Consider the following 25,621-nt stretch of genomic DNA (forward strand, 5'->3'; position numbering starts at 1 on the left):
GCCAATGACCACCCCATCTGTCTACTCTCGATAAAGTGAATGGTAAAGTGATGGAAGGTGTCGTTGATAGTGCTCAACATGGGCTCCACCAGCATCACTCAAATTTGGACCTCAGTGCAACCTTAGCCCAAACATGGACAAAAGAGCTGAACTCCAGAAGTGGGGTGAGAGTGACTGCCCTTGACATCAAGGCAGCATTTGCCCGAATGTGGCACCAAGGAGCCCAAGCAGTCTCAAGGAGACCACCAGTCCCTGATAAATGGAAGGCGAGTGGGTGCTGAAATTGGAAACCCACCCACCCTTTTGAAAGAAACAGTTCACAAGCTATTGAATTCAAAACCCAATCGGCTACAATTTTTCGATGCCCACTCCACTTCTTGCTGGTCTCATGGAAAAAACAACGGGAGTGAGTTACGCCAGGGATAAGGAGGCAGCACAAGGGTGATGCAAAGGCCTGCAAACAGGACCAAGGCTGCAAGTAGCAGCAGAGCCTGATGCTGAAGGTGGCAATTTTTGGCTGTTAGTTATTTGGCCACTTTTTCTGGGCTGATGTAACAATTAAGGAGAGAGTGAGAAGAAAGGGGTCCTTTAAATTGGTGGCTGGAACTGACTTCTGACTGCATGGCCTAACCACTCTCGCCCGCCTAAATGTCCCACCCTAGATACCCCATTAGGTGCGGAGCCCCCCTTCACAGTGTTAATTGGCAGATATTCCAGCCACTAATTGTCCAGCCGACGCTTGATTCGACATGTTAAATACAGAGGTGGAAGTGCACGGATCAGAAACAGTAAAAACCAGCCCATGGTCTATTTGGCTGATGAGGCCATCATGGTTGAAGAGCTGGCAGTGTATGCAAGCAAGGAGATGTGAAGATGAGGCTGGCAGCAGTGCTGAGTGTGTGAGGATGAAATGTAGCATATATTGATTGACAGAGATTGTTGGGAGCTGAGCAATGGGGTTGTGATGCATTGAGCGATATCTGAGGCTAGTGGTGCTCTTTGTAGGATATGGAATTTGAAGATGTGCTCATTGACCTCAGCCTCTTGTGTGAGGCCGTCGGTCCTCTTGCAGCACTGCATCCAAATTGTTGGGACTTGACTCCTGGTATTGGCCACTATGACTCTCTTATCCCACTGTATTATGACCGGAGGGCCTCCTGAGCCCATGGGTATACAGGGTATCTTGTCCAGGGAAAGGTGAAGGGAAGGTGTCAATCCCACAAACTTGCCAGCTCAAGCTAAAAGATGGGAAGGGGAGGGGGGGGAACGGGAAGTGGGGGGAATATGTCCTTTGGAGGATCCCTTGTGCCCATCCAAGGCACCACCCACCCTTTGTGCCTCCACCCCCACCCTCCCGCCACCCCCAGGCCTCTAAAATCCAACTCCCCACATCCCTTTGCCCCCCTCGCTGAGATCCCCAATCCATCCCTGACCAAACTCCTCAGACTTACCTTAAAGCGCAGTATCCATGATCTTTATGCCTGGGGACTACCTGAGTCCGAGCTGTGGCCATTACTTGCTTCTGGCGCTGCTGGAACTACTCACATTGGCCAATCACAAATGGCCAGCAGCTCCTGAGGGCAGAACTTCCTGTCCCTGAGGTGTAGATGGGTGGAAGTCCCACTGTCACCTTGCTCAATCTGCTCCCAGTGTATCAGAGCTGCAGGGTGGCCCATTTTACAGTCTGAGAGCTGCTGGCTGACTTTTTGACCAGGGGGTGAGGAATGTGTCACTCTGCAAAATTCACCCCCCATGTTTCGGGAGCATTAATCCATGCCTTTGGAATACTAGTCTAGTAACACTACCACTAAACACCCTAGGCTGGTGAAAGTAACAAAGATAGAAATAGTAATGTTTTAATTCTCAATGATTACAGAGGACTGGAGGGTTATTGGCATGGATTGATTAAAGAGAACCTGTATCCATTTCGAAAGGCAAATCATTACGGACTCATTTGATTGAATCCTTTGAGTCAAGAAAGAAGGTTACACATGTTACCTATAAGGCCTTTGAGAGCGAAATTGACAAAGTGCCACTCTGGAGATAAGTTAAGAAGATGAAAGTCCCTGGAATTAAGGGGAAAGTGGTGGTATGGATACCAAATTGACTCAGTGACTGGAAGGAGAAGGTGGTGGTTGTATATTTTCAGACTGGGAAGTAGTTTACAGTGATTTTCTCAGGGGGTAATTTTGGGTCCATTGCAGTTTTCAATTTTAAAAAAAACTCAGAAGTAGGGAGCATCTTTATGAAATTTGCATATGATACAAAACTTGGAATGTAATGGATAATATGGATAGTGATGAGAATAATTGTGACTTCAGAATGACAAAGGCAGAATGGTGAAATGGCAGAATCATAGCAGATGGAATTCAATACAAATGAGTGTGAATTTATGCACTTTGGGAAGATTAAAATGGAAAGACATTGCACTGTACATGGTATGATTTTGAAAAGTGTAGATGAGCAGAGAGACATGGGTCTGCTTTGCATTCCAACAAGGCTTCCAGTGAGATGTTCGAAAACCTTGAAACCTGCTCTGTCCTATGGCATGCTGTTATACCGCCATCCTTCTGTCTTTCACAGGTTACGTTCAGCTTATAAAAGACTCCAAGCACTTGCCACACTGCAGGCTCAGGCTAGCTTTAAACAGTGTAAACTAGCTTTAACAGGTGTTAACCACTCGATATTGGCTCCCTGCTCAGGCATCCAGTCAATCAACAGTGTGGTTAGCACTGGCTGGGTCTCATAATCATGTAAAACAGCTGGCAGCACAAAATTGACATACTGCTTGCTTTGCAATCAACGGGCATGGGTTGATCATGAAAGATGATCACTGGGCACAGTTTCTGGGGGCTATCAAATTTAGCCCCTCGGTACAGACATGAAGAATAATCACCACTTGGAGAGGTACTTGTGTGCTGCCAGCACCTGTGAACTATTCCCCAACCTGAGTCTAGGTGGGGCTGATTAAATTGTACATGGGTGAGCAAGCACACAATTGGGAGAATAACATTTGTCTACCGTTCTACCACATACCCAATATTCAGTGACTGGAACTGAATATCAGGCAGCCACCGATACAATACTGCCAGGTGTGTGTCCCTGTCATCGTCCAAGTTCACCATCAAGATCTTCGGAAGAGTTTGAAGAGAGAACATTTTCATTCAAATCCAGAGAATTAATTCTGCCAAGTTATAATATAATTTAAATCAGCTTTTATCTTTTATCAATTTGAGAACGAATTGTGCAAGGTTAAGTGATATGGTATCAAAATATCACCATTGAATCATGTTTGAGTATTGCTGAGGTGTTTATTTTAGAGACATGTATTTCTAGAAAATGACACTGAAAAGTAGCATTTCCTTTGTAAGTTTTAGTTTAAATGTCACCTGGCTTTGATTGATAACATAGTCTCCTCAGGCACTAGTCAAAGTAAACCGTAGCCTTCTCCCGCTGTCCCAGTTGACATTTTCCCTCAACCACCGACAAAATACATTTGCTAATCAAGCATCTGTTTGCTGTTTGAAGGATCTTTGTGTGTGCAAGAATAGAAGCCTCACTCATTTACAAAAGACAGTCAGTGGACTTTGAAATTATTCATTGAATGGGAATTGCTTGGATATGAGAAGGTGTTTAATGAACACAATTCTTCATCCTCCTATCAAAGTACATTTCAAACAGGGTAACAGCTGTGTTTAAATAGTGCAAACTTTATTGTGAATGGATTAACCAGAAGAAATTAAGTCATTGAAATGAGATCCAGTTTGGTATTTTGGAATAGGACACACAATTAAAAAATGAACAAATCAGGTGCTGAATGATGGCTGGACCAGCTCAACAGTTTCTCTTCTAACTTTTTCCCGAACACCACTATTCCATGACTTGGTCAATCCCATTCTCTATCAGCCATAGGGAACGATTGGAATTCAACCTGGAAAAGTGTGAGGTAATGCACTTGGGGAGGGTTAACAAGGTAAGGGATTACACTATGAATGGTAGGACCCTGGAAAGTTCTGACGATCAGAGGGACCTTGGTGTGCATATCCACAGATCCCTGAAGGTAGCAGGGCAAGTGGATAAGGTGGTTAAGAAGGCATAATGGATACTTGCCTTTATTAGGCATAGAATACAAGAGCAGGGAGGTTATGCTGGAACTGTATAAAATGCTTGTTAGGCCACATCTGGAGTACTGTGTGCAGTTCTCGTCACCAGATTAACGGAAGGATGTGATTGCACTGGAGAGGGTGCAGAGGAGATTTACCAGGATCCTGCTGACAAGGGTGGTGCTGTTGTTGCGTGGCGCACTGACCTCTACCTCGCAGAGGCTGAGCGTCAACTAGTAGACACTTCCTCCTACCTTCCTCTGGACCATGGCCCCACCACTGAACATCAAGCCATTGTTTCCAGAACTGTTACTGACCTCATCTCCTCTGGAGATCTTCCTTCCCAGCTTCCAATCTCATAGTCTCCCAATCTCGGACGGCCCGCTTCTACCTCCTACCCAAAATCCACAAACAGGACTGTCCCAGCAGACCGATCATGTCAGCCTGTTCCTGCCCCATGGAACTCATTTCTTGCTATCTTGACTCCATTCTCTCTCCCCTTGTCCAGTCCCTTCCCACCTACATCCGTGATTCCTCTGACACCCTACATCATATCAACAATTTCCAGTTCCCTGGCCCCAAGTGCCTCCTCTTCACCATGGACGTCCAATCCCTCTTCACCTCCATCCCCCACCGGGATGGTCTGAGGGCTCTCTGCTTCTTCCTCGAACAGAGGCCTGAACAATCCCCATCCACCACTACTCTCCTCCGTCTGGCTGAACTTGTTCTCACACTGAACAATTTCTCCTTAAACTCCTCTCACTTCCTCCAAATAAAAGGTGTGGCTATGGGTACCCGCATGGGCCCCAGCTATGCCTGTCTCTTTATGGGGTATGTGGAACATTCCTTGTTCCAGTCCTACTCCGGCCCCCTCCCACAACTCTTTCTCCGGTACATCGATGATTACTTCGGTGTTGCTTCATGCTCTCGTCGGGACCTGGAAAAATTTATTAATTTTGCTTCCAATTTCCACCCCTCCATCATTGTCACATGGTCCATCTCTGACACTTCTCTTCCCTTCCTTGACCTCTCTGTCTCAATTTCTGGTGATAGACTGTCCACCAATATTCATTACAAGCCTACCGAATCCCACAGCTACCTCGACTACAGCTCCTCACACCCCGCTTCCTGTAAGGACTCCATCCCATTCTCTCAGATCCTTCGCCTCCATCGCATCTGTTCTGATGATGCCACTTTCAAAAACAGTTCCTCTGACATGTCCTCCTTCTTCCTTAACCGAGGTTTTCCACCCACGATGGTTGAGAAGGCCCTCAACCGTGTCCGGCCCATCTCCCGCGCATCCGCCCTCATGCCTTCTCCTCCCTCCCAGAAACATGATAGGGTCCCCCTTGTCCTCACTTATTACCCCACCGGCCTCCGCATTCAAAGGATCATCCTCCGCCATTTCCGCCAACTCCAGCATGATGCCACCACCAAACACATCTTCCCTTCACTCCCCCCCGGCGGCATTCCGCAGGGATTGTTCCCTCCAGGACACCCTGGTCCACTCCTCCATCACCCCCTATACCTCAACCCCCTCCCACGCCACCTTCCCATGCAACCGAAGAAGGTGCAACACCTGCCCCTTTACTTCCCCTCTCCTCACCGTCCAAGGGCCCAAACACTCCTTTCAAGTGAAGCAGCATTTCACTTGCACTTCCCTCAATTTAGTCTACTGCATTCGTTGCTCCCAATGTGGTTTCCTCTACATTGGAGAGACCAAACGCAGACTGGGTGACCGCTTTGCAGAACACCTTGGGTCTGTCCGCAAGAATGACCCAGACCTCCCTGTCGCTTGCCATTTTAACACTCCACCCTGCTCTCATGCCCACATGTCCGTCCTTGGCCTGCTGCATTGTTCCAGTGAAGCTCAACGCAAACTGGAGGAACAGCACCTCATCTTCCGACTAGGCACTTTACAGCCTTCCGGACTGAATATTGAATTCAACAATTTTAGATCATGAACTCTCTCTTCCATCCCCACCCCCTTTCCGATCCACTTTAGTACCAATAATTTATATAGATTTTTCTTTTCCCACCTATTTCCATTATTTTTAAATGTATTTCCATCCTTGTTTTATCTCCACCTTTTAGCCTATTTCGATCCTTTCCCCCCACCCCACCCCCACTAGGGCTATCTGTACCTTGCTTGTCCTGCTTTCTACCCTTAATTAGCACATTCCTTAGATAATATCACCACCTTCAACATCTTTGTCCTTTTGTCTGTGACATCTTTTGGTTATCTCCACCTATCACTGGCCCTCTATCCAGCTTTACCTGTCCCACCCCCTCCCCCCTTAAACCAGCTTATATTTCACCACTTTTCTATTTTTCCTTAGTTCTGTTGAAGAGTCATACGGACTCGAAACGTTAACTGTGTTCCTCTCCGCAGATGCTGTCAGACGTACTGAGTTTTTCCAGGTATTTTTATTTCTGTTTTGGATTTCCAGCATCCACAGTTTTTTTGCTTTTACCGGGATGCTGCCTGGGCTGGAGGGTCTGAGCTATGAAGAAAGATTGGATAGGCTGGGGTTGTTTTCATTGGAGCAGAAAAGGTTGAGAGGGGACCTGATAGAGGTGTGTAAGATTATGAGGGACATAGATAGGGTGGATAGGAAGGCACTTTTTCCATTAGTAGAGGGGTCAATAACCAGGGGGCAAAGATTTAAGGTAAGAGGTAGAAGGCTAAGAGGGGAGTTAAAGAGAAATTTTTTTACCCAGAGGGTGGTGGGAGTCTGGAACTCACTGCCTGAAATGATGGTTGAGTCAGAAACTCTTGTAACATATAAGATGTATTTAAATATTCACTTGCATTGCCATAGCCTCCAGAGCTATGGGCGAGGCGCTGGAAAATGGGATTAGTGTAGTCAGATCTTTGTTGACCAGCGTGGACACGATGGGCCGAATGGCCTCCTTCTGTGCTGTAAACATCTATGAGTCTATGAGTATTATTGAGAAAATGGGCAAATTGCTATTTTTTAAGTCTGTTGCACAAGTGCTACACCGTGTACGATATATTGGTGCATGGTTTGTTTACAGTGCTAAACTTTGTGACATTGTACAAAAACACATGTATAAAATATAACAGGGTGAATACCGGACTCAGGTATAAGATTAGCCACGCAGCATTGAAGCACATCCAATGTTGGACCTGCTGTACTATTAAAGAGACCAAAATGGCCAATAAAAGTAATTATCCCAGCATTAAGAGTGAGTTTTCCAGCACATGGAAACATTTTGATTATCGCAAACTTAAGTTTAACGAGGGACTTTAGGAAGGATGTGAAGGTTTTGGAGAATGTACAGAAGAAGATTTACCAGAATAATTCCAGAGGGATTACAGTGACGTGAATAGACAGGAGAAATTGGGTTTATTCCCCTTAGAGCAGAAAAGACAAAATGCAGATTTTATGGGAAAGATGGTGGCATTGTGGTAATGTCACTGGACTGATAATCCAGAAGCTCAGGCTAATGCTCTGGGGAGCAGAAGTTCAAATCCCATCACAGCAGATGGTGAAATTCAAATTCAATTAATAAATCTGGAATATGAAGCTAGCCTCAGTAACAGTGACCATGAAACAATATCGATTGTTGTAAAAACCCATCTGGTTCACTAAGGAAAATCTGCCATCCTTGCCTAGCCTACGTGTGACTCCAGATCCATAGGAATGTGGCTGAGTCTGAAATGGCTGAGCAAAGCCCATTCAGATTAAGGGTGGGCATCAAATGCTGGTACTGATCAGCAATACCCAGATTCCATGAAAGAATTGAAAAAAGAGAAAATGTTTCCAATGGCTGAAGGGTCAATAGCCTAAAGGACACGGATGTAAAATGATTAGAGGTAACATGAGGAAATATTTTTATGAAACAGGTGATTAGGATTTGGATGTGGTGGTGGATAGAGATTCCATAGTCCATTCTTAGCTGTAAAAAAAAATCCCAATCTGAACATCATTACCTTTACTGTTACTGATAAAGAAAAACTAAAACAGTGACCCAGCAAACTTAATATTAAACTGCAACGTAGCAAAGCTTTAATACTGAAATATGACAGGTTCTCTCATATGCATGGTTACATCGAGGGAAGAATAAGACATAAGGGTACAGATAGTCCCATGTTTCAAACTGGTCTCCCTCCCTTTGTCTGCAATAAGAAAATGCTTGTGATGATCGGTCATCCTTTGCAACCAGGCCCATTTTTGAAGGACAACAATAATAGCCAAAGCTCTAGTTATTTAACCCTTTCCTCTACATACTCTCCTAAGTCTATATTCTTAAAACGCCTCAGAACTGCAGCTGCATTCACAAGTGTCTTTATTAAAAATCAGATATGACTTGACCCTTTGACAAATAGGTTGCTTTAAAAAACTGCAATCATATTGTTCCTCATCTTTAATTTAATATTTTCACATTTTAGCTGAGGTGCTTAACGGAAATATTCACTCCTCACCTTACTACAGATCATGTTTACCGTCAGTTTTTTAAAGTTATTTTAAGCACCTCATAAAATATTATTTTCTTGTGCCTCTGCAGATAAAAAGGAATTGCGTTATCTAGCATTCATAGGGATCTCATCATTTTACAACACACCGACTTTACATTCCTTTGATCTGTTTTCTTCCTATGGTGATATTCATAAATCAGGAGTCTTAATGAGAAGAAAATAGATTGAGTAGAACATATTGACTCTCTGGTTACTTTAATAAGGTTGCATTTCTCAAAGCAGAATTCATTACAAAACTATTTTATAACTACTGGTACATGAACAAAATGTAAAAAGGATCATTGTGCCAAACGAGGAACAAGCGATGGATATTCTTTGTTAGCAATAAGCTCAAAGCCTAAAAGGAATGAAACTGGACGGACCACCCGGCATCGACCTAGGCGCCAGAAACGACAACAGCAAGTTCAGCCCTGTCGACCCTGCAAAGTCCTCCTTACTGACACTTGGGGGCTAGTGCCGAAACTTGGGAGAGCTTTAGGAGACAGAACCTGATGTATTTCTTTGGATGTCACATTGAAAAAGCTGGTCACTGGGATTCAGGATACGAGACTTACACGTCCGAGATGAGGAATACTGTTCTATTATCATTCGTCTTTCTCCTTCATCATGTAAGAATTATTCTGCTTATTCATTGACATGCAACTGTTGAGATCTAGGGTTTTGTTAAAATTAAACTCAATCGATATGCTTGCTGAACAATGTTATATAATTTCATCAGACAAATTCTGAAATAAAATGCTTGCTTATACAGTGAACAAAGAGATGTACTGAAATCATTGGTGTGATAGCAGGTTTGAGCAATGAACCAGTTTATGGACCGCAAAATGTTCATAATTATCCATTTTATGGGTTGGGGTTTCCAACCTGTCCAAATAAATGATAAACCAAGACAGAAACCTGTTCATTTCATATAAATATTGTTTGGGTCAGTGAACAATGACCAAATATATTCAACCCGAGGGAAGGTGATAGCACTGAACTAGTAATCCAGAGACCCAGGCTAATGCCCTGGGGACACAGGTTTGAATCCCACAGTGGCAGCTTGTGGAATTTAAATTCAATTAATAAATTTGGAATTAAAAAGCTAGCCTCGGTAATAGTGGCCAAGCCATTGTTGTAAAAACCCACCTGGTTCACAAATGTCCTTTAGGGAAGGAAATCTGCCGTCCTTACCTGGTCTGGCCTACACGTAACTCCAAACCCACAGCAATGTGGTTGACTCTTAAATGCCCTCTGAAATGCCCTAGCAAGCCACTCAATTGTATCAAACCACTACCAAGCCTACAAAAAGGAATGAAACTGGATGGAACACCCGAATCCTCCTTACTAACATCTGGGGGCTTGTGCCAAAATTTGAAGAGCTGCCCCACAGACCAGGCAAGCAAAAGCCTGATGTAGTCATACTCACGGAATCGTACCTTACAGACAATGTCCCAAGAACCTAGATCACCATCCCTGGGTACATCCTGTTCCACCGACAGGTCAGACCCACCAGAGGTGGTGGCACAGTGTTATATAGTCAGAAGGCAGTTGCCCTGGGAGTTCTCAACATCAATTCTGGATCCCATGAAGTCTCATGGCATCAGGTCAAACATGGGCAAGGAAACCTCCTGCTGATTATCACATACCGCACCCCGCCCCAGCCCCCAACCTCAGCTGATGAATCAGTACTGCTCCATGTTGAACACCACTTGGAGGTAGCACTGAGGCTGGAAATGGCACAGAATGTACTCTGGGTGGGGGACTTCAATGTCCATCACTAAGAGTGTCTCGGTAGCACCACTACTGACCGAGCTGGCCGAGTCTTAAAGGACTGGGTCTGCGGCAGATGTTGAGAGAACCAACAAGTGGGAAAAGCCTACTTAACCCCATCCTCACCAATCTACCTGTCACAGATGCACCTGTCCATGATAGTATTGGTAAGAGTGACCACCACACAGTCCTTGTGGAGACAAAGTCCGTCTTCACATTGAGGATATGCTCCATCGTGTTGTGTAGCTCTACCACTGTGCTAAATGGGATTGGCTTTGAACAGACCTAGCAACTCAAAACGGGGCACTCATGAGACATTGTCAGCCATCAGCAGCAGCAGAATTTTATACAACCACAACCTGTAACCTCATGGCCCAGCATATTCCCCACTCTACCATTACCATCAAACCGGGGAATCAGCCCTGGTTCAATGAAGAGTGCAGGGGGTCGTGCCAGGAGCAGCACCAGGCATACCTGAAAATGAGGTGTCAACCTGGTGAAGCTACAACACAGGACTACTTTTATGCCAAACAGGATAAGCAGCAAGTGATAGACAGAGCTAAGCGATCCCACAACCAATCTAAGCTCTGCAGTCCTTCCATATCCAGTCATAAATAGTGGTGGACAATTAAACAACTCACTGGAGGAGGAGGCTCCACAAATATTCCCATCCTCTGTGATGGAGGAGCCCAGCACATCAGTGCAAAAGATAAGGCTGAAGCATTTGCAACAATCTTCAGCCAGAAGTGCCGAGTGGATGATCCACCTCGACCTCCTCCAGAGGTCCCCAGCATCACAGGTGCCAGTCTTCAGTCAATTCGATTCACTCCACGTGATATCAAGAAACGGCTGAAGGCACTGGATACTGCAAAGGCCATGGGCCCTGATAATATTCCAGCAATAGTGCTGGAGACTTGTGCTCCAGAACTTGCCGCACCCCTAGCCAAGCTGTTCCAGTACAGCTACAACACTGGCATCTACCCGGCTATGTGGCAAATTGCCCAGGTATGTAATGTCCACAAAAAACAGGGCAAATCCAACCTGGCCAATTCCCACCCCCTCAGCCTACTCTCGATCATCAGCAAGGTGATCCTGGGGCTACCACTGACCAGAAACTGAACTGGACCGACTATATAAATACTGTGGCTACAAATGCAGGTCAGAGGCTGGGAATCCTGCAATGAGTAACTCACCTCCTGACTCCCCAAAGCCTGCCCACCATCTACAAGGCACAAGTCAGGAGTGTGACGGAATACTCTCCACTTGCCTGGATGAGTGCAGCTCCAACAACACTCAAGAAACTCAACACTATCCCAGACATGGGCAGCCTGATGATTGGCACACCATCCACCACCTTCAGCATCCACTTCCTCCACCGCCAACGCATGGTAACAGCAGTGTGTGTACCATCTACAAGATGCATTGCAGCAACTCACCAAGGCTTGTTCGACAGCACCTTCCAAACCCGCAACCTCTAACACTTAGGAGGTCAAGGACAGCAGGTGCTTGGGAACACCACCACCTGCAAGTTCCCCTCCAGCCACTCACCAGCCTGACTTGGAAATATATCGGCCGTTCCTTCACTGTCGCTGGGTCAAAACCCTGGAACTCCCTTCCTAACAGCACTGTGGGTGTACCTACACCACATGGACTGCAGCGGTTCAAGAAGGCAGCTCACCACCACCTTCTCAAGGGCAATTAGGGATGGGCAATAAATGCTGGCCCAGCCAATGATCCGGTGAAAGAATTTTAAAAATCCACATCCATCCTGAAGCTGAACTTTTTCATTTAATCCAACTAGAGCTAGAGTTCCTGCTAGACCTGCAATTTACCCCAAATCAGCCAAACCAGTCCAAAGGGTCGAGGAATTACAAGTGCAAATTTCTTCCAGTACATAAAAAGTTTCCATCATCCTTTGCACTGGTTTAAAAAGCATTGTGGCAGAAGCTGCCCTCACATACAAGACCACCCACGTTCCCCAGTCAAGTTAGTCACCATGGCCAATTTGTACTAATTGTACCTTTTGCAGGTCATCCAGGAGGTTCTTAAAATTACGCTTTTTTCCGACATAAAGTCACTGATAGGTACATTTCAAACATTTTTTGTGTGTGAAAAATACTTACATTGCTAAGAGGCTGACTAGTATACAACAATGAAACCAATAAATGTGTGACATAATGCAGCTATAAATACAGAGTTATAAGATTGATAAGAGTGATTCTCCTATGAAGTAGGGATTAAAAATTAAAAGCAGAGTTCATCTACTAGACAAGGATTCAGAAGTTATAAACATGCCTGGGTGCATTGTGTGCTCAAGGACACCAACATCCTGTGGCATAGGATATGGTATATCCTCTAACACAAGGCAGTTTCTGAGAAAACAGGAACTAGTCTCTACAACACCTCAGCAAGGCATTGATAAATTGTAAGATACCACAATCACTTGTCAACAGAATCCTAGAAACTGAGTATAGCAAGGAAATGACCACCATCTACACCCCTCAGTATCCTGTTTGCTTGAAGGATGTTGACTAAAACAAAGAATGTTGTCCAGCGCATGTACTCACATGTTTCTTGCTGGTTCAGCGCTTTTATGGTATAAATATTGGAATCATACAGTAGGATTTTTAGATTTGTTGAATTCACTCCAGCATCCCACATTGTAAATATATAGCTGCTGTAGTGTAACAATGATAGTTCTCCTCTTAATTGGAATAAAAGTATCTCACTAAACTTTCTCCAGGATTCTATGGCCCCGCAGTGGCGGGACTTGCCTCAGAGGATGCAGCAGGTTAGCCAAAAGTCCATGAATTTCAGCGGGACTGGAAGTTCCCGGCCTCTATAGCTTTCTACTTGGGGATTTAAGTTAACACTACCTTAGATATTGATGGATATCTTAAATATCTCTCTAACAATATTTTTCCTCAAGACTTGGATTCTAAAATAGAAACAAGATTATACTTTCTTTTTCTTAGAACTATCAATGTTGCAATTGACTTGCTATCAAATGTGAATTGCATGTTTGGTTCTTCAATAAACTGTTATATAATTTAGAAAGTACATTGTCTCATATAGTCTTCTGTATCCAAACATAAGAACCCACCTCCACACACTCTTCAATGAAGAATTACATCCCCGAGGAGAGATAATACCCGGGTTGTTGTAATCTGGATAAAACTTGTTATAAGGCTAGCTTGAGGATGGTAATATTCTCTGGAGGTTTCTTTCCTTCAAGAAGAGCTAGATCATCTCTTCAGACCCAAATAAGTATCTGTAAGGCCTTTCTTTCTCAACCTTAAGTGACAGTGATCATCCGGGGAGTATGGCTAATCTGGAATAGTCCCAAAAAGGGGCTAGGATTATAATCCACTTAAAATGTTTCTGTACGATTTTTTACAAAAACATTTCCAGAGATTTAAAGTCCGGTTACCCACAGGTGGTGGACTAGACAATCTTATTAAAAATGCTTATTTTTTGTGGTCAATCCATTTTACAGCAGTATTAATAAAACTGCAGTACGTTACAACCCTTAAATGCATGAATTTTTTTGAACTCAAGGCAAGAACAATTATGTTTAAATCGCTGTCAAATTGGGAGGGTTCATGGAGGATTTTACACTTGCAATTATGCAAATGAATTTAAACAGAATCGCAAACCACAGCTTCGTTTTGGAAAACTGGTGCAATTCCAGGTGCAATTTACAGCCTGATTGCCAATTGCACCCAAAATGTTAATTTGTTATTCACGGTGTTATTGTAAATTCAGTTCTTAATTCACCATTTTAATTATGTAAAGTAGCACTTGCTTATTGAAGAGTTTTGCTTTCATATTCTATGTGGCATTGCCATCCAGTGTTATAAGATCACAGAAACATTTTTTTATGAACTCAATGAAATCATTCTCCTTGAATATTAAATATTTAATACATAACAGATTCAGTACTTTAGTGTTAATGCTTCCTCGTAAACTTCTCCAACATTTTCTCTGGCATTTCTGTTATCCATTTTCCAGTCTATGTTTCAATTAAATGCTGTTTCAGTACGCTGTAAAGTAATTTGTTCCTTCTGTGCATAGTCACTTCCAATTATGGATTCTGAACATTCTACAGGCAATGTAACTTCACTACTAAGTTATAGATCAATATTTTTAAATTGCACTGCAAAAATCACTGTAACAATGAAACAGATTTGTCTTGCTTCAGTACAGCTAGACCCTATTGTGCTGCCTTATGCAAAAGCTCCCATAAGAAAAGCGGAGATGGAGATGGACTGAACATGGGAGCGGTACTGAATGTAGGAGGGGGACTGAATGTGGGAGAGGGAGTGATTGTGGGAGGGGTACTGAACTTGGGAGGGGGACTGAATGTGGGAGGGATCAGAATGTGGGGGGTACTGAATGTGGGCAACGGACTGAATGTGGGAGGGATCAGGATGTGGGGGGTACTGAATGTGGGCAATGGACTGAATGTGGGAGGGGGGCTGAATGTGAGAGCAACTGATGAGGGAAAGAATGTGGCGGGGGACTGACATTGTGAGGAGGAACTCAGTGTGGGAGAGTCTCGATATGGGAAGGGGCCCGAAAGTGAGAAGGTCTCAATGTGGGAGGGGGAATGAATGTGGGATAGGTGACTGGATGTGGGAGGAGAACGGAACATGAGAGGGGACTCAATGTAGGAGAGGCTGCATGTGAAAGGGGGGATGAAGGTGGGAGGTGTCTAGAAAAGATATTTCCATTGAAAAATGTTTGCCTCCACAAAAGAACAGTGTATAAGTAAGAGTCATATTTGAACTGTGAAATACAGATCTAAAATGATTACACCACTTTTCTCACTTTAGTTAATTTTTTTGGTCTATAGGGGCAATCACATGTGCAAACTGCACTAATGATCATTCTATTTTAATGTTTACAAGTGAAGTCGGTTTTATATATGGAATAATAAATGGTTGAGAGAAAACAGTGATTGAGTTCCAAATGGAAAGAGTGAAATCTCAAATTTAAAATCAGAAGAACCCATTGTTCTTTTTCATTGTTTGTAACATTTACCAATCAGTAGAATCTAAGAGCCAGCCAAAGATTATGCAAATTACACAACAAGAGACATGAAATTCAACACAAACAAGTATGAGGTATAGTGCATAGGAAGAAAAAAATAATGATGTATGTACTTTATATGATATTGATGTAGGGAAAGTGGAGTTAAAGAGCACTTGACGTGTCCAAACACTAGGCAACAGTGACCAACAAATCAAATATGAAGAAAACAGCAGTGCATAAGTTGGAGGAAGCCACTTTGAAAACTGTACGATGCTCTAGAGAAAACGCACCTTGAGGACTGTGTCCAGATCGATCACTGTGATACAAGCTGCCATCTAAGCCTTAGTGATGATGCAGAGTGAGAGAGGAGTGAGCTAAGATCAAAGGCTCAGAAAACTTGGACTTTTTGGCCTTGAATAAAGCCGATTGATGGAACTTCAAAGAAGTGTTTATAATAGTAAAAAAGATAGAAAAGTAAATCTGGAACATTACCTCAAGCTAAACTACAGAAGTATGTCAAGAGGCCACAAATTCAAACTAGCAAAGGAGAGACCTGGGACTACTGTTAGATGTTCATCTACACACAAGGAATGATCTTACTGTGCATGGAATGAACTTTTGGTTGTGACAGTGAGTGTAAAACCATTGAATAATTAAATAGTATTTAGATGTTGTGAGGGGGAGGACTGTAGGTTCTTCTAGTTAATGGGCATAGATGGATTGAATTGCCTTTCTCATCTGTGTCTAAGTTGTGACCCTTTGCCAATTAGATGCAGTTTTGGATTGAGTTAGTTATTGGCTCTATGTCACTATAGAGAAGTGAAAGTTACTTCAAATAATGTAGATGAAAAAGATAAGAAAGACTTGTGAAAATTGTCTTCTCTCATTGGAACAATGCAGATTATGGGGTGATATGATGGAAATGTTTGAAATTATAACAAGTTGGAAAGGGGTAGATGGAAACCGATTTTTCTGGTAATTTAGCAGTCAGGAACAAAGGGCCATAGCTACGTATAAGAGATTTATAGGAGTGAGCAGGGATAACTCTTTATACAGAGAGTTGTGAGGGTGTGGAATTCACTTCCAGGTTTAGTGGTTGAGGCAGAAACTGCTGCAACATTCAGGACTAGTTTAGTTAAGCAGCTGAAAGAAAAGGGGATGATAACAAGTGGGAACAGGTTAAGTACATGCGATTACAACTTATAATGACATGCAGATGTATTACAATGAGGTTCCCAATGTCTGACAGCGGGAAAAGCAGCCCGCCATTGACAGGCAGAGCAGACCTTGACCTTCTAGTCATATTGTCCGCTCAGGCCACTGAAGACGCCCGACGCCAGCGGGCACAGAAAATTCCACCCTATGTCCCAACTCCCTGTAAATTACTACTGGGCATTCAAATTGCACTACTTTAGGAAGTGCTTTTAGGAGGAAATTATTACCAACTTATGAAGGGTGCACACCGACGTGGACTGTTAGGCTGCCATCACCCTTGAAGATGTACAGAATACCACAAATCATACTGTGGAAGGACAACAATTTTTGAAAGCAGACTATACCATTTAACCTACATCACTGAAGCATTTTATTTTCTGCATTGCATGTCATTTGCATGTCATTTGCATCACTCGACAACATGGTACAGAAATCGCAACCTCTTTTCTTTAAGCCAAAGTTTATTTTGTGTTTAGAAACATCAAACACAAACCCTGAAAAATAAAAGATTATGAAATTAAAGCTCAGCTGCAACAGGTAGAGAGAATTCTGGATGTTAATGAAAGTAAACAGTTGGGAGACAATTTGACTTGACCTCAGTTTAGATGCTTTGAGCCATTGAAGTGTGAGCATTCTTTAAATGGTTCCAGCCATTATCCACAGATGTTAAATGTTGCTGCACTGTTGTTTAGATGTGACCTTAATGATATCACAATGGTGGGAGAGTAGCCAATGTTTTGAGGAAAAGTAGAGGTTAATAAATTAGCTAGGAAACATTTTCTAATTTGTGCTTTTTCTATTTTTATTGATTCAGTGAATGCACTAAAACATGGTCCAGTGCATAACAGTACCTTGTGGTGTGGCCATGGCTAATATGAAATGGGTCCCAAGTTCAAGCTCAGCAGTGCATTCGATTTGTTGATTTCAGTCAGATCGATAGTGGAAGAGCTACAATTGGTTTCAGTGCCTCCATCCAAAGAAGGAAAGAAAAATGTTCCTGAATTAAATCCAGTCCCAGTGATTCCTCCTGGAAGAACTGTGTATGTCTTTACGTATGGATTTTTATAACAGAATAGTCTAGCAGATAAAACATTGTCAGTCAATAAGTGGAGAAGCAGCTATGCAGAAAGCAGCCCACTGATAGCTGCAAAGATTGGAATTCAATTGTTAATTTTTAATTTACTGTGGATAGGTATGAGTAACTGTACAGCAGGCTTAAACCTTAATCTGAATTATGAGACATATAATCGCATCCCATTTGCCATTTAATGAAACACATGAACTAAACAGAACATTTTTAAGACTAGAAAGCACCAGTGTTATATTAGCAGGGAAACATCTGCATTTATATGATCCGTCAGTTTAAATATATCAATGCCCTTTTTTAAAATTAATAGGTGAGGAGCTAAGGCTTTGTGATCACCCGTTAACATCACTGACAATAATTTCCAAGCTTTAGTTTGAATCTGCTTCATCCCAGTCATAAAACGTCCTATGGTTATTTGTGTCTTCATTGTTCAGCACAGTGAACATCCTCACTTCCTCACGAGTACTTATTGCTTGCAAAAAATGTCCCTTTTTAGTATAAAGGCAACATGGCAGCATCAGTAACTATATGAGTGGCAGTGCACTGATTACAAGTCAATCATTTATAAGCAGCCTATAGAAAAGACCACTTCAAGCATAACATACCTCAGAATTTAGTTGTGTTAATGACTGTAACATGGCAGTTAAGCAATATCTTCTGTGATATTTCATCTTTTTAGATCCTGTGTCATTTTATGTATTATTAAGAAGATTAGTAGCTGTTCAGTATTGCTGTTTATTTGCCAGAAGGTTTTCCAATGTGATTGAGGAACTAATAATTTCCTCCTAAAAGCGCTTCCTAAAGTCGCGCAGTTTGAATGCCCAGTAGTAATTTACAGGGAGTTGGGACATAGACCGGAAGTTTCCATGCCCGCTGGTGTCGGATGTTTTCGGTGTCGGATGTTTTTGGTGGCCTGAGCGGACAATATGGTGAGAAGGCCAAGGTCAGCTCTGCCCGTCAATGGCAGGCTGCTTTTCCCACCGTCGGACATCAGGAACCTCATTGTAATACATCTGCATATCATTATAAGCCCATCCTGTCAGGATCATCGCCCCATGCTGGATTTTCTGAGCATGTCAGTGTGACTGCACACCGACGTGTTTCACAACAGCATATATAAGGCATGTACCTGGCGGGCTGCACTTCTCTCAGGATTTCAAGGTTTGTTTGCCTACCTTGCTTCGGGCAGAACTCGCAGTCATCAGTGCCAGGTCTCACAGGCAGCACCACATCACTTTTAGGGGGGCTCATGGGCAGGTCGCTACCTACCAGACCAGCCGTAAGGTGTGGGTGGCTTTTCAATGGCTGCAGGGCTAGGGGTTGCCTGGGGAAGGCGGAGAAGTGGCCTCAGGCAAGGGAAGAGGCTGCAGGGCGAGGGCTGTATTGGGGAAGGACGGTATCCCAGGGTGTGTGTGGGGACACAAGTTGATCAGTGCAAGTGGACTCAAGGTGGTGAGGGTTGAGTAGGAAGCCTCCAGAGGAAATGAGGCCAGATGGAGATGTGAGGGTGTGTGTGAGTGAGTGGTGATGTCCCTCGAGCTGGCAGTGAGTGAGATGTCAATGAATGTGTGATGGGCTTGTGAATGTTTGAGTTTAGAGTGATGAGATGGTTCCCTTACCCTGAAGAGATCATTCATCCTCTTTCTATTTTGGATGGCCAACCTCTTCTGTGCATTGGTCACCACTGCCATCGCCTACCAAGCCAGAGTGGTAATGTTATTGCCCCTCCTGTGGCCATAGCGGGGCTAGAGGACATCACCACAGGCCTCCATGGAGTCCAATAGGTACTCGGGGGATGCATTACTAAGCCTGGGGGCTGAAGTCTTCTTGCCTTTCAGGGACATGTCATCTTTGCATCAGTCCTGGGCCGGAAGCGCTGAGAGGTGTTTAAATATGGCGCCCAGCGTGATGAAGCAGTGAGGTGACGGCGTGGTGGGTGAATCGGAGCCTTCCTGCCATCAAACAGCGTGTTTCCCGGGAATGCATAACTAATGTGGTGGGAATGGGATGATACAGTGTGAGAAGTCGCCATTGCGGCCAGTGGGTAAAAGGTCATTTTTCCCGCCTGCTACTGTGCTTATTGCAAATCTGGGATGATTCTGCCCATAGTTTTATCAACTAACTAAAATACAGCAGAGTATTTCTAATTGATTTTAAACTGACTCTGACTCAGCAGGATGGGGGTTTCATTTTCAAAAGTATACTTTATTCATAAACTTTGGAAAAGATTATTACATTACAGTTGAATTTTGACATTATATAAAGTGCAATACTGTTTCTTTCAATCCAGTACATGAGGTGTGCAGTTACATTTCATGTCAAACATTCTCTGGAGCCACAGATAGAATCATTGGGATTGATTTGTGTGTCCCAAAAAAGTCAGGAATGGGTGTGGTTTGAACAAAAAGATGAATCTGCAAGACTGTAATTTTTAATTGCCCATTGGAAAAATAGCCCACGCAAACTTCCCATAGGGTGGGAAGGGATTCAGGTCAAGTTTGAGTTGTGACTCTGCGTGGAAGTTCGTCTGATGTTGGGGTCGCCATTGACAGCACCAGGGGACATTTGCTTTTCCTGCCCCCCTTTATTTTTGTTGGGGCAAGTGGGTTTTCAAAGGCTCCTGAAAACATGCCTTGTTTAATAGTTCATGAACTTTGGTGGAAGCCTGCTGAGGAGACAGGAACACCCTGACAGCTCTGTGTTAAATGGCTTGACAACTTCAAATGTCATTATTAGATGCTATATTGTAAGTTAGATGTGTTTTTACTGCAGTAATTGATTATAAGGTCTGTTGACTGTTACATTGATCTGCAATGTGTAAGTGCTGAGATACTTTAAAGTACTTTTCCCATTGGGAAAAGTGCTATCGTGCATTCAAAACTGAACAACGCAGTGCTTGGGAACTCCACCATAATGTCATGATCTGAAGTGATTTAAATATCCAGAGACATTTAAATTTGAGGGAAAAAACTGGCCTGCAGCTTTCACTTAGAGGAAAAAACAGGCACCTGCTCCTGCATTGCTTTGGTTGACGGGACATCTGGTGTAGCTTAGAAAAAACTAGGATGATCTATTTCCTCAGTCTTAATAGACTGCATTGTTTGCATTTAAATAGCTTGTCTTAATAGCTGGGACCATTATTAATGCTTGCCTGAGTTTCAAAAGTTACAGAACTACTTATCTCAGTAGTGATTGAGTTCACAGTTTGATTAACATCTTTATGAGAATATTAAAGGATTAAATGCCTTTATGTGGTTACTGGGTAGATTATTTTGTTTTTACAATGAATGACCACTTGAGGAGATTTACTTTTTTTTATTGGATCGGAATTTAAACAAAAATATAAATGGTTGTGTTCATTAGCGACAGCTTTATTAGATTGTTAAAGGTGTACTTTTTAAAATATCTATTTTAAGGAATTCCCATCAGGGCCCAGGAGAGGGGGGGAGGTGCACATGGAGTTAATCACTGGAGGCCCATACCATCGAGGTGCCTGGGCTCAGGCAAAACTGCTCCTCTCTCACCTCAATGCTCACCAACAAGCATACAGAGGGCACTCGTTTCCAGGACTAAATCCCAGTACTCGAGACACACTTGTCCTGGTGTGAGAGTCCGTGCAACCATTTGTTTTGACAGCATTCTAGGCGATGTAGTCCACATCCGTCCTTGGCTGTGCCCTCACCCTCCTGTGCGGGATCTGGGCCCCCTAAAGGACTCCATGTGCTATTTTCAGAGCACAGTCTCCTCCATGGGTGATTAAAATGTCTTCAACCTATCTTGGCAGGGTGAAGGTGCGGGTAAGTCTTGTGAGTTTTTAAGTTTCTTATTTTCCTCCTATACATTTCCCCTGATTTATTGCAATGGTTTTAGCATTGTTCTAGTTGTTTTATTTCTGCGTGACAGGTTACATATAACTAGCGGACCATTAATGTTGGGCGATTACTCTTTTATTTCTCTCCTGCTCTCACTTTATTTCTTTGATTAATTGCTCATTGGCTAATATCTTAATCACAACTATAAGTCATATTAATAATCTCTGTACTATGAATTTATTCATTAGGTCTTTATATTTCTTAATTGCTAGCTTTCTATATAAGTTATAAAATCATTTCCTCTGTTTTGACTACTAAAGTCAAATATCGTTACAATATACATCTGTTATACATGGATGCTCTTAGCAACTATACTTCCAGCTCAATTATCTAACTCCTTTCTATATTACTTTTCCATTTGAACTGGCCATATCCACAATATTTCAAAACAAAATAAAGCCAAAATCAAGAATAAATTGCCTCTCGATGGTGTGTGGCTCTGGGCTGGACCCTTCTCGACCTGACCTCCTGCCTTTTGATGGTGTGACATGAATAAGAGTGAATGAGTGAGTGAACCCTGAGCTGGACAAACACGCGCACACACATGCGCACACACACACACACGTGCACACACACACACGTGCACACACACATGCGTGCACACACACATACGCGCACACACACATACAAACGCGCACACACACATGTGCACACACACATGTGCACACACACATATGCGCACACACACACACGTGCACACACACACACACACGTGCACACACACACACAAACGCGCACACACATGCGCACACACACATGTGCACACACATACGCGCGCACACACACACAAACGCGCACACATACACACATATGCACACACATACGCACACACACTGTGAGTATCGTTTTTCATTCTTAATTCTGGGCACCGAAGGATGGGAGCGGGGGGCCCTAAAAGGTTGTGGGGGGCGCAGGAGAAGGGGCCGGGAAAGAGGGGAAGCACCAGGACCCATGATTTCTCTGCCTGGCCCTGATCCCCATTTGCTGTTACATGGGGGCAGCATTTTCCCTTCTTCGGACAGGCACAGCGGGTGGGCCTGGGAGCAGCTGCGAAAGGGACCGACGCCCACAATCAGGCCCCGATCGTGAACAGCCAGTGAGAAACGCATACTGACAGCAGCAGCGCTGCTGGGTGAGGGCGGGACAAACACAAGCGCTAAAGTCTGCGCGGGCGCTTGGGGGGTGGCGCTATTGGGGGGGCCTGGGGGGATGCTGGGGGTGCGTTGGGGGGGTGCTGGGGGGAGTGCTGGGCGGGGTGCACACTGGGAGAGGCACTGGGGGTGTGGTGGGGCACTTGAGGGGTGGGGGGTGGGGGGGTGGGGGACTTGAGGGGTGGGGGGTGGGGGGGGTGGGGCACTTGAGGGGTTGCGGGCGATGTCAGCTCCCTGAAGGTACAGAATTGCCTCAGGGAGCTGAAGAATTTTACAATGAGAAATAAAGATGTTAAAACTGAGGGAGACACGTTCCTACATGTGACTCAATCACGTGATCAGGGACATATTAAAAATGATGTTTAAAAATTGTTATTTATTTTTAAATTACTGTTGGAAACCTCACTCTGCCCGTGGATAAAACTTCCTAAGGTGGCCTGGCCTATTCACCCGCCTTCCCAACGTAAGGTTGGACAGGCAGCGAAAAATACAAATCAATTGCTAGTTTAGTGGCTTTAATAGGCCTCTGAATTATCGGTGGCGTGATGCAGACTCTCACGCACACCCGCCGACCAAAATATCGCACGAGTGACGTCGGGGCTTTTGTCTGATGTCATCGCGCATTATTTTACCCCCAATCACCCACGGGATACAAAATTCTGCCCATAGATCCTAAGGCCTGTTCACAGTTAATACAGGAGCTATGGAGGATATATGGAGGGTGTGGAGGGTGCATGGGAATATGCAAGGACATGGGAGGTATGAGAGGCATGGGGAATATGAGGGAGCATGGAGGAAGCATGGTTAGTGAGGGTGTTGAGGGGGTGAGGGTTGCAGGCATAAGAATCGTGTTAAGAGCTGGGTTGATGTCCCAGCAAAATGATGTGGGCCTTCTAACCAGCCCAGCTCCTCCAACACTGCTTTGGGAGCTGGAAAACCCAAACCCTACCCACCCACATCTCCAGGAGACGAAAATGTGGCAGGCGTGGGATGAGGTGACGGACTGGCATTTCTGAATTCAGGATATGACCCAACTCACATTTCCTGAGCCCAACATGAAAATCCAGCCCATTATCTGGATACTGTGAAACTGGAAGTATTTATGATCTAAGGAGCCCCGGTGTTTAACTTCTCATCTCTGTAAGGCTCTCTGGCAGTACACTCCTGCTTGAAACTGTCCCTGATTTTCCAACATGTTCATTCCTTCATTGGCTCCTCTTTCAATCACTATCCTGTGATTCATAGATTTTTGTTGGGCAAGGGCATTAAAGATTGTAGAATCAAGATGGATAAATGGAGTTAATTGGAGAGGAATTGCAGAACAGCTATTGTTCTGACCAGCCTCTGGATGAGGTCACCTAATTTGTTAACTTCCCGAATGGGACCCCAACTTTGTTCTGCTCCCAGATGAGAAGGTATGAGCTGGCTCCCCTTCTTTATTCAATCCCCTTGGTTGGTCACAACAAGGTTAATTTAAAAAGGATCCCTTCCTCCGTGGGTACCTTTTCTCAGTCCAAATGTATTTATTTTTTAGAAGGAACCAATGTAACCTGGCTTTCTTGAGTCAAAGAAAGAGTAAGTTTATTAGTTACTAAAACCTGAGGAAAATAAATACAAATGCAACACACATACACACAACTCAGAAATGAGAAGTTAAGAGTCCAAATAAAAGTTTTTTAAAATATACGAATCAATCTTTGGCTTGTCCATGAGGCCTAGATGGTGGTACATTGCAGCCATTAGGTTGGGAGATTCCAGCATAGCTGACTTTGGCAGTTTTGCAGTTAGTTTGGGGGCATTTCGTTCTGCAGGGTAGCTGAAAGGCTGTCCTATTTCCTTTGGACTGTGGATTCTGCTGACCTTTGTCTCCAGCATCAGAGAGAGAGAGAGATCCTTTTACCTGTAAGCTGCAGGGGGGTGACTAACTTTTTCTTCTGCTTGCTGCCTTATACAGTCACACGTCAGCACAGCCACTTTTTAACTGGTTTTTCCCTGTGCATTCCAGAAGGGGAAAAAATACCATGACGTGCACCCAGAGTCCATGTTCTTTCCTCCCAGACCATTTACACATTTCTGAGATATAAATCAACAGGAGATGGATTTCGGATGTCTGCTGAGACTTGCAATCAGTCTGTTGTCTCCGCAACCACAGGAGGTTAAAGTTCAGTCTTTTGCATCTTTCCTATCTCCCTTTCAAATCTCTGTTTGAAGAAGCCCGTGACACCTTTCAGCTGCATCATTCGAGGTTCTCTTGGGACTAGTCAGTCAACTAGAATCTACAATGGAATTTTCCAGAAAGTGGTCACTTCACATTATCAACCATCTTTAGATCAGTCTTTACTCATATTTCTTTTTAAAAGCACAGGTCTTCCTTTTAAAAAGTTCAAACTGCCCATAAGTCACTGGTACCATCAGTCCACTATTGTAACACTCTTATTATCTAATTGGATGGCAGAAGAGGTTCAAGGAGCTGAATGCCCTCCCCTCCTGCTCCTTTGTTCCTTCACCTTTCACGATACCATTCCTAAATCCTTCCCTGTTTTCAAAAGTCTCCTAAAAAACGCACACTCTTCAACCCCACTTCGATAACTTCTCTGGTTTCCATTTTCCCCCTCTTGCTCCTTGTTCATTTTCTCCTCTGAAACATCTTCCCATACATGATCATGAGCTTTGTGCAAGGAGACCTACAAGAATTACATTCTTGAGTACAGGAAATTGGCAGGTAATGAGCTGCCAGCAAATGGTTCAAAAATATCTCATTCTTAAAATGGAGCAGTGTGGATGTACCGGGGCGAGGGAGATGGTCAAGGTCCGACTATAAGTGTCAAGCAGATCTGTAGAAGTCTTGATATAGGTTAAGTTTTATATGCATTACAGGTGGATAATAAATACAGAAGTATAAA

This window comes from Cetorhinus maximus, chromosome 20 (genome assembly GCF_964194155.1).
Source record: "Cetorhinus maximus chromosome 20, sCetMax3.hap1.1, whole genome shotgun sequence".
Taxonomy (NCBI): domain Eukaryota; kingdom Metazoa; phylum Chordata; class Chondrichthyes; order Lamniformes; family Cetorhinidae; genus Cetorhinus; species Cetorhinus maximus.